This window comes from Littorina saxatilis, unplaced genomic scaffold, assembly GCF_037325665.1.
Source record: "Littorina saxatilis isolate snail1 unplaced genomic scaffold, US_GU_Lsax_2.0 scaffold_310, whole genome shotgun sequence".
NCBI lineage: Eukaryota > Metazoa > Mollusca > Gastropoda > Littorinimorpha > Littorinidae > Littorina > Littorina saxatilis.
This window is the reverse complement of record NW_027128475.1, coordinates 62,456-81,229: the sequence shown is the minus strand read 5'-3', so window position 1 is coordinate 81,229 and position 18,774 is coordinate 62,456. Positions and strand designations below refer to the sequence as shown.

The window sequence follows — 18,774 nt, the reverse complement described above, 5'->3', positions numbered from 1 at the left end:
AACAAATGCAGTGTCCCTCCAAACAGGCCTCCAAGAATAAAAAAAAGCTGGTCTTAAAAAGGAGGAAATCTGCTTAATATGTAGGTAAATGCACAACAGGTTGTGAACAGAAAATCCAAAAACGTAAGGTCTTAAAAGCGGGGAAGTTTGAAAAGGGGGGGACCTAAAATGTGGCGATCATAACAACCGGCATGGGTGGCCGAGTGGTAACGTACTTGCGCTCGGAATCGAGAGGTTGCGTGTTCGACCCTGGGTCAGGCCGCTATTTTCTCCCCCCTTTCCTAACCTAGGTGGTGGGTTCAAGTGCTAGTCTTTCGGATGAGACGAAAAACCGAGGTCCCTTCGTGTACACTACATTGGGGGTGCACGTTAAAGATCCCACGATAGACAAAACGGTCTTTCCTGGCAAAATTGTATAGGCATAGCTAAAAATGTCCAACAAATATCCGTGTGACTTGGAATAATAGGCCGTGAAAAGTAGGATATGCGCCAAAATGGCTGCGATCTGCTGGCCGATGTGAATGCGTGATGTATTGTGTAAAAAAAATTCCATCTCACACGACATAAATAAATCCCTGCGCCTTGAATATGTGCACGATATAAATTGCATAAAAAAAAAAAAATTTAAAAAATCCCTGCGCTTAGAACTGTACCCACGGAATACGCGTGATATAACTATAAGCCTCATATTGATTGATTGATTGATAATTTATCTAACAAAGTTCATTCTGAAATCTTCTTCAGCGTTTGATTATGGAGAGACTAAATCCTCAGTTCAGATGTGGTCTTCAAGGCACAGTGCAGCTCACAGCCTTCGTTTTGCGTTTTTGTTGTAGCTGAGTGCATTTACAGTTCAAAAATCCTCCTATGGTAGTAAAACAAAACCAAAACTACCCAACGACGACATCTGTGAAGCTCGACAGTTGGCTTGTTCACGCGAGTGCATAAATTAACCTAGTTATTACCTGGTGTTTGGTCAGAGTTCGATTCAACTGAGTGATTCCGGCCTCCATTTTGTCTTACACAAACTCATGATGATGTCTGACATAGTTTGCTACTAGTGACGTGTCTTTTTGTGCATGATGTGATGACCTGATCTAAATTTAGATCCAAAAATAGGTCAAGGCCAGCCGGGACAGAGTCCGAAATTAATTCGTAAAAAAATCGCAGTTCTTGACTCTTTGGGTGCAAGTCAATAAAACTCGGTAGTTCTAACGGATAGCTGCCTGAGGTATGACTAAAAGCCCCAGGGGATCCGTGCACCTGGATTTGACAAGTTCAGTACCTTTAACTCCTTGTCTCCCAGGTACGGATATATCCGTACCCAATTTCTTTCTTTCTTTATTTGGTGTTTAACATCGTTTTCAACCATTCAAGGTTATATCGCGACGGGGGAAGGGGGGAGATGGGATAGGGGAAAGGGGGGAGATGGGATAAAGCCACTTGTTTAATTGTTTCTTGTTCACAAAAACACTAATCAAAAAATTGCTCCAGGGGCTTGCAACGTAGTAAAATATATGACCTTACTGGGAGAATGCAAGTTTCCAGTACAAAGGACCTAACATTCCTTACATACTGCTTGACTAAAATCTTTACAAACATTGACTATATTCTATACAAGAAACACTTAACAAGGGTAAAAGGAGAAACAGAACCGTTAGTCGCCTCTTACGACATGCTGGGTAGCATCGGGTAAATTCTTTCTCGTCCCAACCAATATGGGACTCCCCCTAACCCGCGGGGGGTATCCGTACCCACTCATATGGCTCTATCTGACCAGGTATGGATATATATCCGTACACACAGTAACTATGTACATTTCATTTGTTCTCATTCGGCACATATCCGCATCCTGCTTAGACGGTTAGCTTCAGTCGCTTCCTGTAACGTTGATCTAACGCCAGCATTCTAGCCTGTTGATACACAGTTTCTACAATTCTGAGTGACCTGCTGCAGCACAGCTGGTCTCGGCTTAAAAAATCTTGGTCAACATAGATGGGGTACAAAGTGTTATAAAATAAAGCGTCCTTCCAAATTCGATGACAGGTCCCCAGAGTATTCACAAAATTATATGGTACTGGAAGCCTTGCATGGCGACGAAAAAGATGTCCACGCCTACATGAAGAAGTATCCTTCACGGCTTCAGCGGAAACAGTCGGCTGGGGATGAGGACAGCAGCTAATGGTGAACCTATGTAAAAAATATAGACAAGAACAAAAATATGTCAATGGGAAAACAAAGAAAGAAGTAGAGAAGGACCTCCCCACCTTAACACAGTGAAAATGAAAAACACATGTGAATGTACTTATGTTTTAAATCCCCCCCCCCCCCTTTCTTTCTTTCTTTATTTGGTGTTTAACGTCGTTTTCAACCACGAAGGTTATATCGCGACGCGGGAAAGGGGGGAGATGGGATAGGGGAAAGGGGGGAGATGGGATAGAGCCACTTGTTAAGTGTTTCTTGTTCACAAAAGCACTAATCAAAAAATTGCTCCAGGGGCTTGCAACGTAGTACACTATATGACCTTACTGGGAGAATGCAAGTTTCCAGTACAAAGGACTAAACATTTCTTACATACTGCTTGACTAAAATCTTTACAAACATTGACTATATTCTATACAAGAACCACTCAACAAGGGTTAAAGGAGAAACAGAATCCGTTAGTCGCCTCATACTAAAGGTGAAGGATCCAGTCAGATAGAAATAAGACAACAAGAAAAGTATTGGAAAACTGCAGGGAATAGTAGGGAGAGTTTTATTGGAAGGAAATATAGGTGAAAGGACTGGTAAGGCAGAAATAAGACAAAAGAAGAGAAGAAACAGAACCGTTAGTCGCCTCTTACGACATGCTGGTTAGCATCGGGTAAATTCTTTCTAGTCCCAACCAATATGGGACTCCCCCTAACCCGCGGGGGGTATCCGTACCCACTCATATGGCTCTATCTGACCAGGTATGGATATATATCCGTACACACAGTAACTATCCCCCTCCCCCCCCCCCCCCCCAATTAAGACCAATTATCCAAGATATTTTTCAGTCCTCAAAGGAGAATTTCACTGTTCTCACAGAACCCTCAAGAAAACTGAGCTGTGCTAATATATTATATAACTGCAAACATCCCTCAAATTCAATATTGCAAGCCACTATACATTCCTCATAAAGGCACATTCCTTCATGCTCACGTGTGAAAACTAACATAAGTTTACAAGTGTGTATCTATTTATAATAATAATAATAATAACGGGCATTTATAAAGCGCCTTATCAGAAGTTAAAAGCGCGTGACAACCATACATGTATAAACAAATTCATACAATCACTGTCAGATTCAAACACATCATGCACATCTCACATCCTCAGACTCTATGCTGAGGCCAACAACAACAAAAATAGTCTGTTTACGGTATCCCAACCGACCCCACCTGTATCTGTTCCTTGCTGTTCTCCAAGAGACACCATGGTGCAGCAAGCTGAAGGGTGTCCTGTCGTATTTCCTCGAAGTTGTAGTAGGCAACCAGGTCAGGAGCAGGAGGTGGGGGGCGACTGACCTGCAGCAGAATTCAAATCAATTAGTCAAGTCACTATGACATATCTTTATTGTTATCGCCACACCAACCCTAAATTTTTCCTTCCATACTGTATTTGTTATCCTGAGAGAGAAAAAATCCATGTTGCAGACTCAACTGGAAAAATTCCCTTCTCCATCATCTAGTGGACAGAGCTCACATGATTTCAAACAAATCTTTTTTTAAAGTCACATACTTTGTGCGACAGTGTTAGTTTACTGCAACTGTAATTTATAAATAGCAAATTAGCTCAGGTGGTAGAGCACTGGACTTGTGATCGAGAGGTCGCTGGTTCGAATCCGGGCCGGGACGGACACGGGTCAACTTTATGTGCAGACCCAGAGACGGTATCCATCTCCCACCCCCGTGTCACCACAATGGCACGTTAAAGATCTTGGTCATTCTGCCATAAGTGCAGGTGGCTGAATACACCTAAACACGCAGACACCTGGGTAGCGCGACTCCGTTGCCGCTAGCTTTCCACTGGGTGGAAGCGACCCGAATTTCCCAGCAATGGGACAATAAAGTAATGAAAAATGAAAAAATAAATAAATAAATAAATAAATATCACTTATCACTATCAGATAATCAGCTAAATGCCTGGCAGATGACCCTCATTCAAAGTGAGTCGTGGCTAAACCATGAAACTAGAAAAACAGGTTATACAGTGGAACACCCCTTTTAAGACCTCCAATAATCTGAGAAAATTCAGTCTTAAAAAGGAGGGAGTCTTAAAAGGGGGGTAATTTTACAGAGGTTATGAACAGAAAGTCTGAGAAAACAAGGTCTTTAAAAGGAGGGAGTCTTAAATTGGGGGGTCTTAACAGGGGGGTTCCACTGTACCACAATATAAATCTCACACTGACAGCGGACAAAAACTGAGAAAACACCCAGTATACATGTACCGGTACTCACAAAAGAGTTACAAGTAGCATCTCCAGGAGCCGAAATCCCAAGCCCTTGATATCTGCACTTTTAGCATCTTGTACCTTGAATAGTATGAAGATAACATGTCATTGTCACCGTCAGTAAATCACTATATCAAAATTATCAATATCATATGATTACTTACTAAAATAACTTTATGAAGTGATCTAGCACTGTCAATGGCAATAGTATCATGACAGTTTGACAGTGAGATTACGATTAATCATCCTCATTAACAAATAACATAGATCAGTTCTAATGTAGTACCTGTTTGTTGTGAACTCACCAGCAGGAGTATTGCATGTATTAATTGCGCATTACTGAATCCATGCACCCACATAGTCTCTTACTAATTTGCAAAACCATAATGACTTCAAACCTCTGATGAATTACATAACTCATTTATGAAGAGTAGTTAATACTAATAGTTGTAGTACAAACCCAAGTTTGTGTGCGTGTTTGTATGTGTGGGTGGGGGTGTAGACGGTTACTGATGGTTCACCCACAAAAATGTGCACTTACTAAGTAACAGCTTGGAATAGTGTCAAGCAGCTTATGTTGTGTCTAGATCAGCCATCAGATCTTCACACTCAGCGGGGTCAGCCTGCACATGCTGCAAACTGGACATGCCTGCAATTCTTGAGCAACCAAGCTGTTGTTGCGGAGACAACGGAACCATGCTCAAGTCAGGTCCAACTGAAATAAAAGCATATTGTTAGCTGATAAATGATTTGGTCAAGCAAAACCATGCGGTATTTTTTTAATAAAATATTTAAATTTAGGCAAGCGATTCACAGAGCGCAGCGCGCTGTGCAGCGCGGCAATTCACAGAGCGCGGCACGTTGTGCAGCGCAGCGATTCCCAGAGCGCGGCTATTGCTCTCACCAGCGCAGATTGTTGATGCGCTTTATTTTTGTACATGTATGCATGATTATCAGCAACATTTTACACTCTTTCTTTGGACACGCAAAAGCAACTTCAGGGCTGCAAGACTACAAAATTGCACTTTATGCAGACTGAATATAATTATATACGCGTTCAAATCAACTGGAAAAAAAACCCACGCTGAAAAAATGATCTGCGCATGCGCGAATTCCAAAATGGCTGCTGAAGTGTTAACTGGTGTGACACCGATTAACAGTTCCGCGGCACTGTACTCGGATAATTGTTTAAAAACGTCATCCCAGTTTAAAAACTCAGCTCCTTTCCATATATAGTAGAAGCCATTGCAATGACATGTAGTGATATGAGTATGACTGCCAAGTATTCAAGGCCGGTGTCACAAACTGAAAACTCTGCCTGAACAGTCCTTCTCATTGCGGTCAATGCGCATGCGCTAACATGGGGAGATTAATCAGGTCGTGAACAACCTACGGTTTCTGTAGCAAGTTGGTTTTTTGGCGGGGTGGAGTTGCTAACCCCACGCCCAACCCTCCTCCTTTATCCGGGCTGCGGCCCTATGCTCCACAGGGAGTCTACAGGAATAAGTCAAGTAAGTCAAGAACAACCTAACCCTTACCCTAACCCATGGTTCCATGGGTCAAACTCAAAGGGTCGCATTTTTGTAAGTCCAAGATTGGCGCATGCGCATTGACCGCAATGAGAAGGATTGTTCAGCAGAGGCAGGCACGTTTTTACATCGACGCGGCGATATACTGGTGAATTCAGTTGAAAGAGTGAGAGAGAGAGAATGGCTCAGCTCTGTTTTTCGCTTTATTGACAGTTTTATTTCTCAAATAGATCAGATAGATGTAGCTGTTGTAAACTTTGCGATTGTGAAGGAAATGTATCGGCAGAATACATCGCGCGTCGTGAATCGCAGCGTTCCTCGTAGCGCCGCGCGTTGTAAATCGCAACGCTGCACAACGCGCCGCGCGCTGTGAATCCACTTCGTTAAATTTATGTATACCTCGCTGATGCAAAAATAATGTACTTATTTACTATTAGCATTTAGCTGGTCATTCAAACCATAGCTTGTTTAAAGCTAGTAGTAGCAGTAGTATTTAGTACTAGTAGTTTGTTTGTTTGTTTGTTTGTTTGCTTAACGCCCAGCCGACCACGAAGGGCCATATCAGGGCGGTGCTGCTTTGACACTTAACGTGCGCCACACACAAGACAGAAGTCGCAACACAGGCTTCATGTCTCACCTAGTCACATTATTCTGACACCGGACCAACCAGTCCTAACCCCATAATGCCAGACGCCACTAGATTGCCAATTTTACAGTCTTAGGTATGACCCGGCCGGGAGTACTAGTAGTAATGATTTAGTAAAATACTACTATAGTAGAACTCGAACTCCTATTGCTAGTAAATTACTAATTAGTGCACACAAGAACAACCATGGCAGTTGGCAATGGCACCGGCAGAATACGATCAAATATTAGTATTAGCCTCACCATGGGTTGACGTCCCATCAAAATGAATCACTGAATGAATTAGGGACTGAATCAAACTTCAGAGACATCATTACAATTTTTCACAAAGACTGATTTTCAGCAAACAGCCATGTTTACCTGTACAAATGTATCAGTGCTATCACTATGACTATGAGTATGACAGTGTGGTAACTGGTAAGCTTAGTATTTTGGTTCGAGCACAGGCGGAAGGTATCGTCCACTGGACCACTAGACTACTTTCATACTCATAGAGTCATAGAAAGTAGTGGTCCAGTGAACGATACCTTCCGCCTGTGGTTCAAGACAGAGACAAAGTTGAAACTTAATTCGAGAAGCCAAACGGTTTACGAATACTTACGTATTTTGAGCAAAACCCACACACGTCGACCACAAGTTGATGTCTGCTGGAGTACGTAGTCATAAAAACGTCCATAAAGCTTGGTTTTGAAACGTTTCTTAGCACGAGTTAGATTTATCCGCCATTTTCGATAACATTTTACTGCACATGGCGCATGCGCGGTCTGCGCGACTTTACCAAACTATCGCCGGTGTAACACGAGAAAATTACTCCCACGAGATTTTTACTCCGGAGTAAACATTTTGTACGAAAAAGTTACTCCCTTTACGAAAAAAGCACTCCCCCATTTCACGAGAAAATTACTCCCCAAGACAGGTGAGTTCCGAGTAAATATTTTGTACAAAAATGTTACTCCCCTGACGAATAAATAACGAATAAATTACTTCACCCAAACACAAGCAATTTAACTTTCCATGCCAGGTGAACGAAATTTTTACTCCCTTGTCCCCTGTTAGTCTTGGTGGTGGGAGGGGTGGAAGGAGGGTAGCGGGACAGTCGTGTGCGCGAGATCACTTATTGGCATTATCCCTTCGCCCGCATCCCATTTTTGCGTACGAGATTTTTACTGGAAGTAAAATAAATAGGGAGTAAAAATTTCGTGGAGGGAGTAAAAATTTCGTGCCTTGGGGAGTTCTTTTCTCGTACGAAAAGTGTACTCGGAGTAAGAATTTCGTACGAAATATTTACTCCGGAGTAAATTTTTCGTGGAGTAAAAATTTCGTGTTACACCGGCACAGGCCACTGATCTAAAAAGAGAGACTGACAAACTGTACAGGCGCCTTATGGTGATAACCCAGGGGCGGACGAGGGGGGGGGGGGCACAGGGGGCACGTGCCCCCCCCCCAAAAAAAAGAAGAAAAAAAAAAGATTTTTCTATGCTGATTCTATGACCATTTCTAAGTTCAAATGGCACCAGATGGCACCATTTTGCTTCTTTGGGCAAAATAAAATTCCGGGGGGGGGCATGCCCCCGGACCCCCCTAGCAAATTCGGGCGCTTCGCGCCCATCACATTCACTTTCGATTCAAAGTCCCCCCCCCCCCCCCCGCCTTACAAAGCAACTGATCCGCCCCTCAGTGTAACCCGACAGGCACAACCATGCTGTTGTTGTGTTTTGTAGTTGTTTCAAGTGCAGATGATGAGGACGTGTGCCAAAAGCAACTAATTAAAAAAAAGTGTGTGTGTGTGTAAAGCCGAGCGGTGGTAGCTTCACGTAGATATAAGGGAAGGGCTCCTAATATGGACCGGCTCCTAATATGGACCACCTCCTGTTCTGAAAAACTAACGGCGCTAGAGCGCTCAAAAAAAAAATTTCGCTGTATTGCAGAAACACACATCTCAAAACCGTTAGGCTTTTTCTCCTTTTTTCACTCAGTTTGGCAGCGTTCACTCTAAATTTGCCCCCGAAAACGAACTCGTTTCTGTCCACAGCCCAAAGCTTTTATCACACAAAAATTGCTATATATGACAGCTAAGACCGCATTTGTTACATTTTAGCAGGGTTGACCCAGAGTTTTTACCGTGCAAACAAAAAATAATAGCAAGATCTCAAAGTATGTGCGAGTCCCCAAATATGGACCACCTTCAACAAATCGAGAAAAAAAAGCTAAAAGCTATTTTCAATAATTCATTAAGAAGCTTGCTGGAAATAACCTATAACTAGTCCTCAAGATTTAAAAAAAAAAAGTCTTCTTTTCGTGGAAGTTGACAATTTCATTTATTTTCACTCTGTTTTTGATAAGCTTCTTTAGTTTCCTGGTGTGCTTCAAATAATGCTCTCATCAACCCGAAACAGATCTAGATCAATCTAAAGCATATTTGAATTAGACTGACTTGTACACTAAGTTGTATCATGTTATTTTGAAGTATAGGGGGCTTTTTACAGTGATTTGTGAAGGCCGCTTCACTGGTCCATATTAGGCGCCCAGGCTCCTATTATGGACCATTTGTGATTTTGTCTGTATTTAATTTTTGTTGAATGTTTATCAAAGCTATTTCACTCTAATTAGGCCTAACGGTTAACCTAAGAGAAATAAAGGACTACCAAACACAAAATAAAACTTCTTCGCAAGAAAACACGCTAGTTATCAGCATGAAACAAAAAGTGGTCCATATTAAGAGCCCTTCCTAACTGTCTGTGTCTGCGTCGAAGATGTTACCGTGAATGTGTTTTTAAAAGACATTTGACAGGACGGCATTCACACCACACGCACCAGACACGAACCGACGAACAAAATACTTCTGACAACAAAATGTAAAATCAATTAACAAGAGTGTAGTAAGATTCCAAATTGTATTCAGACCAAAACAACAATCATAAAATATACATGGGTTCTTTCATATGTGTGTGTGTGTGTTGATGATGATAACTAGTTTTAACGTCCTCTTAGAACTGCAACTTGCTTTAGGACAGGTAGAGTTAATATGCTTTATGTGGGGACAAGACACTGAACAAACATGCAACCAGAGAACACATATATGATCGTGTTATAATTATATCTGGAAGTCTGTTGCGATATTTCAAAATGGGGATGGAAGTGAAGATTGTGTACGCGGAATATGGTTGGACTGGAGCGGTTTTGTAGGCTTATTTTTTTAATTTTTGTTACGTGGGATATTGTTATATTTTTGGCTGAATAGGTAAGTAAATAGATAACTGGAAAAATAATACAATGAAGAAGAAAAAGCTCGGTGTGAGAGAGTATTGAGGGGTGGGAAGGAGGAACGGAGATCAGGGTTTTTTTAAAACAGATATCCTATTTCAGCCTTCTACTATTGAGAGACACAGGGTGTATGCTAGCTTCCATTGAAGCGTGCAATGTTTATCTAAAAAAACCTCATGGGGTTTCAGGTTATGTTCGTTGACAAGGGTGTGTAGGTTGCAGAAATCTTGCTGGAGTGATTGGCAGCGGTCAAAGAAGTGTAACAAAGATATAAACTGTCCACATTCACAGAGACGGGGAAAGCACTTGTGAGCGCATCCATCCGTGCGAATTCTGCGAAGTATTTTAAGGAGGGAGGTGGGGAGTGTAGGCCTGTTTTGTTTTGTTTGTCGGGGCAGAATAAGCCAACCATGGGCATTGCCTTCTATTTTCAATTCTGTTTCCCAGTGACGCCAGGCAACTTTGGCCATTTTGTGTTTTGCTCCCGTCTTTGTTAATTTAATGTCATGAAATGCTGCTTGATCTGTAACAGCCTCTTTTGCTTCTCTGTCAGCCATATCCTTGCCTCTGATCCATGTGTGTGAGGGGAAGTACGTAGCCAAAGGGTCAGTTCTGTTCAAGAGGCAATGATCTGGTGACAGAGGAACAATATTTCCGTCTGAAGCTCTTCCCGGTTTCTGGAACCATTTTGAAGAGCAGTTATGCTGGTTTTGAGTCGGAGAGAATCACGACTCTTGTTGGAGGTCGAGGGGGGGTCATTGATATAGTGGCATGCTCTTAAGATAACGTAGCCAGCATTTCTGCAGTGAAAATGGACACATCCTTGTTGAGTTTAATTTTTTTTAACTTATTTTGAGGTCAGGAATGACAAAAGCACAGTCAGCTTGGTCATCATTTTTTTGGAGCCGTCAGTAAATATTTGTAGGTGATCTTTGTTATTGTTTGAGATTATTTCTTTTACTATTGATGAGACAAGTACAGGGTTATCTTTTTTTGTTACACCCAGATGGGGGATTCCATGAACCAAAATGGGAAGGGGTGAATGGGAATGTGGGCCATCCTACCTGGGTTTACCCCCACTTTCTTGACTGATCGGTTGAACATATAGTCTGCTAGTGGGATCGTTGCTTCGTGTATTTTGGGTGTTTTTCTTTTTACATTTAGTCAAGTTTTGACTAAATGTTTTAACATAGAGGGGGAATCGAAACGAGGGTCGTGGTGTATGTGTGTCTGTCTGTCTGTGCGTGTGTGTGTGTAGAGCGATTCAGACCAAACTACTGGACCGATCTTTATGAAATTTGACATGAGAGTTCCTGGGTATAAAATCCCCGAACGTTTTTTTCATTTTTTTGATAAATGTCTTTGATGACGTCATATCCGGCTTTTCGTGAAAGTTGAGGCGGCACTGTCACGCCCTCATTTTTCAACCAAATTGGTTGAAATGTTGGTCAAGTAATTTTCGACGAAGCCCGGACTTCGGTATTGCATTTCAGCGTGGTGGCTTAAAAATTAATTAATGACTTTGGTCATTAAAAATCTAAAAATTGTAAAAAAAAAAAAAAAAAAAAATTATCAAACGATCCAAATTTACGTTCATCTTATTCTCCATAATGTTCTGATTCCAAAAACATATAAATATGTTATATTTGGATTAAAAACAAGCTCTGAAAATTAAAAAATATAAACATTATGATCAAAATTAAATTGTCCAAATCAATTTCAAAACACTTTCATCTTATTCCTTGTCGGTTTCTGATTCCAAAAACATATAGATATGATATGTTTTGATTAAAAACACGCCCAGAAAGTTAAAACAAAGAGAGGTACAGAAAAGCGTGCTATCCTTAGCGCAACTACTACCCCGCTCTTCTTGTCAATTTCACTGCCTTTGCCATGAGCGGTGGACTGACGATGCTACGAGTATACGGTCTTGCTGAAAAATGGCATTGCGTTCAGTTTCATTCTGTGAGTTCGACAGCTACTTGACTAAATGTTGTATTTTCGCCTTACGCGACTTGTTAGGTTTTGGTAAGAGGCCGAGGTTATTGTGTCGAACTCAGCAGTGAGCTCTTCGTTCACAGCATTGTCAAAAGTACTTGCTCTTGATACGTACTGGGCCGACTTTAGTCTTCTTTCTTTATCGAGGGGCAGCCAGCCAGCCTCTTGATACACTAGTTTGTTTATGGAGTCTTTTGGGAGATCAAAGATGAGTTAGAGTGCAGCCATTTCGGCTCTTAGGCACAATAATAGCAAACTAAAGAAGGGGAAGGAAAACGAAAGGGAGGGTAAAAACCACGCACTTCTTTACTCAAACTTCATAAAACCGACTGTAAAACTAACACCGGCTATTCTCCTTTCTCAATCATTATCAAAATCGATCCTAAAACAAAACAAGTCGCGTAAGGCGAAAATACAACATTTAGTCAAGCTGTCGAACTCACAGAATGAACGCAATGCAATTTTTCAGCAAGACCGTGTACTCGTAACATCGTCAGTCCACCGCTCGTGGCAAAGGCAGTGGAATTGACAAGAAGAGCGGGGTAGTAGTTGCGCTGAGAAGAATGGCACGCTTTTCTGTACCTCTCTTCGTTTTAACTTTCTGAGCGTGTTTTTAATCCAAACATATCATATCTATATGTTTTTGGAATCAGGAACCGACAAGGAATAAGATGAAAGTGTTTTTAAATTGATTTCAAAAATTTAATTTTGATAACAAAAAAAATATTTTTATTTATATGTTTTTGGAATCAGAAAATGATGAAGAATAAGATGAACGTACATTTGGATCGTTTTATACATTTTTTTTCTACAATTTTTAGATTTTTAATGACCAAAGTCATTAATTAATTTTTAAGCCACCAAGCTGAAATGCAATACCGAGGTCCGGCCTTTGTCGAAGATTGCTTGGCCAAAATTTCAATCAATTTGATTGAAAAATGAGGGTGTGACAGTGTCGCCTCAACTTTTACAAAAAGCCGGATATGACGTCATCAAAGGTATTTTTTTAAAAAGAGAAAAAAAATGTTCGGGGATATCATTCCCAGGAACGCTCATGTAAAATTTCATAAAGATCGGTCTGGTAGTTTGGTCTGAATCGCTCTACACACACACACACACACACACACACACACACACACATACACCACGACACTCGTCTCGATTCCCCCGGCTCTATGTTAAAACATTTAGTCAAAACTTGACTAAATGTAAAGAGACATTATGTATTGCATCTAAACACGAGGTGAGTAAAACATTATCAGAAAAGGTAGAGCAAGAGAAATCCCAAAACTCAAATTCGAGTCAATTCAGTTTCAATGGTTTGTACTGTACGTACTACAAGTTGAGAAAGTTGCAAGTCCAGTCAGTAGCCACCATCTCGGACGGATGTTTCGGGGAGGGGGGGGGGGGGGTGGGGGGAAGTAGAACAAAGGCCTATGTGTGGTCAGCAACACATGGGAAAACGATTAACTCGACTAGGGCCCCAAGCAAAAGTGTTGCATGACAATAGAGAAGGAAACTACAATTTGGCTCCACTAAATTGTCAGCTTAGAACTGACCTACTTTCTCTGCTCAACGCACGGGCAATGCATAGCCTACTCTCCTGTACACCTGACAAGGCTCATATAGAGAAAATAAGAGATACCCCCCAAAAATGTTTATGCACTGCATTTTTTTTTCATTTATAAACTGATGATCAGTGTGTGTATGTGTGTGTTCAGTTGTGTGTGCGTGTGTGTGTGTGTGTGTGTGTGTGTGTGTGTGTGTGTGTGTCAGTTCAAGGGGTGTGTGTGTGTCACTGTGTGCCCGTGTGTGTGTGTGTGTGACGGTCAGTCAGTGTCAGTCACAGTGTGTGTGTGTGTGTGTGTGTGTGTGTGTGTGTGTGTGTGTGTGTGTGTGTGTGCATGTGTGTGTGCCGTGTGCAGTGACGGTGTGAATGTGTGTGTGTGTGTATGTGTGTATGTGTGTGTGTGTGTGTGACCGTGCTGAGAGAGAAACTACAGAGAGAGAGAGGGAGCCGATAATCGTCTGATTCTGCAGACTCGCCGAGAGGCGGCCGGTATTCGGCACCAGGCTGATTAAAACGCAGAATAATCCATCAAAACAACACTCTAACATCAAGTTTTAGAAACCAGAAAAACTTATCGTAACTCCATAGGTTTTGTGGTGTTTTGCGCACTGCTGAAACGCGTTTAACACGACGTGAATCGCCGTGCGTTAACGTAGCGAAAACGTCCAAAACGCAGACACCAAAACTCGATGTTTTACCGTGTTTTGCACCCCGCTAAAATCCCAGGGATTTTATTGCGTTACGGCAGTTTTTCTAACTTGATGTGAATCGCACAGGTATAATGCCACAAAATTCAGTTGATTAACTTCATGTTTCATGTTATATGCCACGTTATAGTGCCAAAACGTGACTTTTCGCCCAGTGAGATAACCATGACAAAAACTGTGATGTATGTACATGTGTACTGTTTATAAACATCCGCTGCAGTTATAACAAGTCGCGTAAGGCGAAAATACAATATTTAGTCAAGTAGCTGCCATTTTTCAGCAAGACCGTATACTCGTAGCATCGTCAGTCCACCGCTCATGGCAAAGGCAGTGAAATTGACAAGAAGAGCGGGGTAGTAGTTGCGCTAAGAAGGATAGCACGCTTTTCTGTACCTCTCTTTGTTTTAACTTTCTGAGCGTGTTTTTAATCCAAACATATCATATCTATATGTTTTTGGAATCAGGAACCGACAAGGAATAAGATGAAAGTGTTTTTAAATTGATTTGGACAATTTAATTTTGATAATAATTTGTATATATTTAATTTTCAGAGCTTGTTTTTAATCCAAATATAACATATTTATATGTTTTTGGAATTAGCAAATGATGGAGAATACGATAAACGTAAATTTGGATCGTTTTATAAATTTTTATTTTTGTTTACAATTTTCAGATTTTTAATGACCAAAGTCATTAATTAATTTTTAAGCCACCAAGCTGAAATGCAATACCGAAGTCCGGGCTTCGTCGAAGATTACTTGACCAAAATGTCAACCAATTTGATTGAAAAATGAGGGCGTGACAGTGCCGCCTCAACTTTCACGAAAAGCCGGATATGACGTCATCAAAGACATTTATCAAAAAAATGAAAAAAAACGTATGGGGATTTCATACCCAGAAACTCTCATGTCAAATTTCATAAAGATCGGTCCAGTAGTTTAGTCTGAATCGCTCTACACACACACACACACGCACACACACACACACGCACATACACCACGACCCTCGTTTCGATTCCCCCTCGATGTTAAAATATTTAGTCAAAACTTGACTAAATATAAAAACCTGCCGTGTGCTGGGAGCGTGGATAGCTCAGTCGGTAGAGCGCGTGGGCTCGTGATCGAAAGGTCGCGGGTTCGAATCCAGCATTGGGCAGTGGGTGTCCATATCATTTATCCCGTTGCCGACCCTGGTTTGCTGGTGTCAGTATAATGTGAACAGCCTTCTTTAAATCTACCCCAAGATACATGGAAGTAAAACTAGCTATAACAACAACAACAACTGCCGTGTGCTGACATTTTGGAATACTGTTTTCCTACTTGGATACCTGTAAGCGGGCTCAAGAAAAGATACCTCACACACACAAGGTAAAAGTCTTCAAAGTGTCAGCATGAACATCTGTTAACATTAACCTTGCAGATTTGTTTTTAATTTGTTCTGTCTTCAAAAGTTGACCGTGGCGCGATCTGTAGCCACTCAAATACATGTCATTAATTACATTGTGCCGTGTGTACTGTTCTCTGTCTGTCTTCTTTCAGCAGGCTACAGCAGTGGCACACCTACAGCATAGTGGTCATATTTAGTATCGTTTGAAAGTTTATGGTCTTGACTACAAGGCTATGTGTAAATAACACACATGCTGACATCGTAATTCAAGAGAACTAACAAGATAGAAGTGTTTTCAAAACACACAGCTTACTCGCAAGGCAGAGATAGCAGTGCGTAGCTGCCGAGAGGTTGAGCTAGGCCGCACTCTGGCCTGCTTGTAGAAGGGAGCTTTTCTCCTAGCCTTCTACTGCTGAGATGGCTTGTGTGGGTGATGCTATCGCGCGGTTGTACAGTCACTACTGTGTAGCCAGCGCTGAACCGGGGGATGGGTGATTAATTACCGCTGGTGGCCTGGCACTGAGGAAGGGGTGATAAAGGGGTCAGATTCCGGCTGTGCCTGTGAACTAAACCTAATAGCAGAAACTGCCGTGAGTGTGTCAGAATGCCAACAATCTTGAAAGCCTATGCCTACAAGTAAATCCCCCCCCACCACCACACACACACACACACCTTTTACTCACACCTGCACCCCATTACATAGATGAATAGATTACAAATACTATTCTTTTACTTTTTATTTTCACACTTTTTCTTGCATTTGGTTCATGTTTATTATTTGAAGTTTGATTCTGAATCAAGCGTCTTTAGTTATGGGTGGTTTTCTGTTTATGCTCCAGGACTTCAAGGCACTGGTGCTTGATGACAGCAGGCTCCCACTGGCCCACACACAGAGAAGAAATTGGAGGTGCCCTCGCCCTGGAAGAAGAAGAGGATGGGAATATCAATAAAACAAAAAGATACGCAACATTCACACAGCTTACATTGTGGACATACATATTTGGCTATTTGGGTGAAGGTGTAAGAGTCGCCATGTGCAGTTGCTGTGTATGGGTCATAGGAATGACAATTTAGATCCAACTGGCCAGTACATTGACTTTCGTCCTAGTCGCCTGTATTGAAGTGTGGTGTTATATGAAGTACATTTCGTTGGGGGTTGGTGTAACCATACTCTTATTTAGCACCGTTCTGAATTTGTGTATGTTTTATCTCTCAAAGCACATTGTTTTTTGCTTTTTTTAATGTACCATAAACTACGTTTTAAGCGCCCTCAGTACCTAGTTAACGCCCATCTTCCAACATTTGGATCAGTGTCGTCAACATAATTATGTTGTGTGTTTTGTGTGTGTGTGTGTTTTTTTGTTTAAATTATGTGCACAGTTATGCACCCTGTAGTGACATTGTCATTCTAGGGAATGCTGAAAGACAACTATAATGTTTATTTAATACTCTGGTCACTGGAGTATCTGGATAGCCCTGTGAAAAGAAGATGGAGATGAGAGAGCGTCTTCGGAAGTTGAAGAGGTCTGGTTTTAGTGATAAGGGAGCATGTGAAACGACCAGTGTTTGGTTACGCCATTTCCTATGGATTGGATCAGTATCAATGACTGACTGACTGGATGTGTGTTCATTCACTCTCAGTGAATTTTTTGTTGGGTTTTTAGTGTTTTTTTTCTTCTGTTTAGACACTTGCATATCAGGCGAAAGATACTTACAGGGTGACTAATTGTGCACAGATACATCTCCTATTAAAATGTTCACACCAAGATACCAAATATCACCATTTCTAACGAGGAACTGATCCTGCACAGGCACAGTACCTAGTAAACGTACCCATACTTTGGGCAAAATCTGTGCATAAAGCGGATGGACACTTAAAAGGCAGTTTACAGTACTAATATTTTTCCTCATTTTAATTTCTAGTCTCAGTATAGTTTCGTGTAGGTATTGGGATAATTGGAGTTACAGGTATATATACATGTGATTTCACTTGCAATTCTTTGCATAAAATAAACTCAAATGAGCAGACATAAAGGTGCACCTACAATTATTGTGACTGTTGCTGTAAAACAATTTCCTTGGTAGATGGAGGGCATTGTGGGGACCAGATGTGTAGACCGTGGGATTAGATAGACTTGGGGGTTCTGGCTTGTAGAAAACTTCCCTGCTGCTCCGCCTTTTGTGTTCAGTGATGTGTGCATAGGACTTTGCAACGTCAACCTCCACTGCAAACCATCTTTGTATTGTAGACACTATATTGTACCTGCAGAGAAAGATCACTTTTAGCTGTGCAGTGGAACCCTTATTTACAGCCCCCCCTCCCCCCCCCCCCCTTCTTTAAGATCCTGTTTTTTTGGATTCTCTGTTTATAATCTCTGTAAATTTACTCCCCCTGTTTAAGACGTAGCTGATTTTCTCAGAATTTTACAAGTTCCACTGTAGTATTTCCCTCTGCAGCATTATTGTCAGTCAAAAGGGATACACAATCTGGCACAAAGAACAGCTGACATGAACAATAAAGTCTGGGGAAGGGTCCTGAAAGTATCTTGATTAATGCGTTGAATTGACAGGTCTAGTAAACCTTGTGCAGAACAAATATGTGTTGAAGAGTGCTCGTTGACATGTTGCAGCAAGCCAAGCCATAATTATACCTTGTTGAAGTAATACAAATCATGGGTGTGGGTTATTCACATCTTGTATGATTGAAATGCAGAATTCTAAGACTTGTTTCTGAAAATGTGTACATTTGCATTTAAGATCTACATGGAATAAAACTGACACTGTTCTCGACAATTGAGTATGTTTTTGTGTGCGCATGTTGCTTAGTTTATTGATAATAATTGACTTTTGGTCAAGTTGTAACCACGAGTTTTGTAGCAAAGGTGCAATGATAAAAATAGACAGAAGATAATCAGATAATAAGACACTAGGCTGCAAATTGCTTTCAATTGTCATTGTATTTATCTGTAAAATCATCATGATTTCCATGGCATGTATAATGCACTTACGCCATTTCCTATGGATTGGATCAGTATCAATGACTGACTGACTGGATGTGTGTTCACCCCCCTTTTAAGACCCCAAATTTAAAACTCCCTCCTTTTTAAAACCTTGTTTTCTCACATTTTCTGTTCAGAACGTCTGTAAAATTACCCCCATTTTAAGACTCATTCCTGTTCAAGACCTGATTTTCTCAGATTG

General features: G+C 41.2%; 2 long non-coding RNA genes across 3 annotated transcripts; both read right to left on the bottom strand.

Annotated features, from left to right (window-relative positions):
- Positions 1 to 629: 629 nt before the first annotated feature.
- LOC138956821 (uncharacterized) lies at positions 630 to 4,591 on the bottom strand. 2 transcript variants are annotated; one of them, XR_011452817.1, is made up of 3 exons: positions 4,482 to 4,591; positions 3,423 to 3,548; positions 630 to 2,190 (listed from the first exon to the last, which is right to left on the bottom strand). It is a non-coding gene; the product is annotated as an uncharacterized lncRNA (long non-coding RNA). The 2 variants fall into 2 exon arrangements; XR_011452816.1 differs by having other exon boundaries at positions 3,423 to 4,508.
- An 11,704-nt stretch (positions 4,592 to 16,295) lies between these two features.
- Positions 16,296 to 17,755, bottom strand: LOC138956823 (uncharacterized). Its single transcript, XR_011452818.1, has 2 exons — positions 17,619 to 17,755; positions 16,296 to 16,491 (listed from the first exon to the last, which is right to left on the bottom strand). It is a non-coding gene; the product is annotated as an uncharacterized lncRNA (long non-coding RNA).
- Between the last annotated feature and the right edge of the window lie 1,019 nt (positions 17,756 to 18,774).